The sequence below is a fragment of the Myotis brandtii genome, unplaced genomic scaffold, assembly GCF_000412655.1.
Source record: "Myotis brandtii unplaced genomic scaffold, ASM41265v1 scaffold150, whole genome shotgun sequence".
NCBI classification, from domain to species: Eukaryota; Metazoa; Chordata; class Mammalia; order Chiroptera; family Vespertilionidae; genus Myotis; species Myotis brandtii.
Genome location: NW_005355411.1, coordinates 99,032 through 100,164, shown reverse-complemented (window position 1 = coordinate 100,164; position 1,133 = coordinate 99,032). Strand labels below are relative to the sequence as shown.

Sequence of the window (1,133 nt, the reverse complement as noted above, 5' to 3'; positions counted from 1 at the left end):
GTTAGAAACATCGATCAGCTGCCTCCTGCACACCCCCTACTGGGGATGTGCCCACAACCAAGGTACATAACCTTGACCAGAATCGAACCTGGGACCCTTCAGTCCGCAAGCCTACGCTCTATCCACTGCGCCAAACCGGTTAGGGCGAGAGAAGTCTTTTAAAACTAGGACTGAACTTCACAATCATCAGAGAGTTCATTCAGGAGAGAACACTTAGAAATGCAGTGAATGTGGGAAATCTTTTACAAGTAGCAATAGTCTTCAATATCATCAGAGAGTTCATACTGGAGAAAGCAGTTATGAGTGCACTTAGTGTGAGAGTGGGGAGCCGGCATGGCCATGGCATACTCAGCCCCAGTGTGCCTTATTTACCATGCCAGCTCAGCCTGGGTCAGTGACCCTGAGTTGGGGCGATGAAAGTATTAAGAAAAGACAGAAGAGAATGAAAGCTGGGTCTCGGTGTGACGCTGCCCTCTGGGGTGGAGAGAGACAGTGCCAACGCCCACAAGCCGTGTCTTTATTTTATAGCAGATGCCACGAGGCAAAGTAAAGGCATGATCAAGATGTTTACAACATTCTCGTGGGTTCAAATCCTACTCAACTACATGCACCTGAATTCTATCTCTCAGGCATGTGGGGCCAAGTGTTTGGACTATAGGTTCAAGCTTACAGCTATAGCTATTGGCTATAATTGTGCTGGGAAGGCTCTGCCCTCCAAGTTGGGACTTGCACGTGGCAATGAGAGGACTGTGCCCTCTCATCAGTCCAAGGCTTGAACCTGTCCAAAACACTGTAGCGCGCCCCAAAAGATTTCTCTCAGCCAAATTTGTAAATCCGCTCTGCACAAAAGAGTCCAAATGTGAAAATTTTTTAAACGTGTGGGACATGTCGTTTCTCTGTTAGGATTTAACAGTTGTGTAAGAAAATATGTGAAGTCTCAGTCTGAATTACATCTCATACATTTCACCACCTCCATTATATGATATCCCCCAACTGTTTTTGTTCTGTTTGTTAGTATTTCTGTTGGAACCTTATGTGTCTATATTGCACGTTCCAACATAGGGAGAAGTGTTTCCATGTGTATGTCACTGCATATTTTTGTTGCTGAAGGTATTTCACCTGAATCACCTATA

At 45.3% G+C, this 1,133-nt stretch overlaps 1 protein-coding gene across 1 annotated transcript in view; it reads left to right on the top strand.

Annotated features, from left to right (window-relative positions):
• The window catches only part of LOC106725258 (zinc finger protein 587-like), a 30,586-nt gene extending 30,027 nt beyond the window's left edge, over positions 1 to 559 (top strand). Inside the window, exon 7 of the mRNA XM_014535753.1 lies at positions 154 to 559. The gene's annotated coding sequence lies outside the window, so the exon portion shown is untranslated. The remainder of the gene's footprint in view (positions 1 to 153) is intronic.
• Positions 560 to 1,133: the final 574 nt, after the last annotated feature.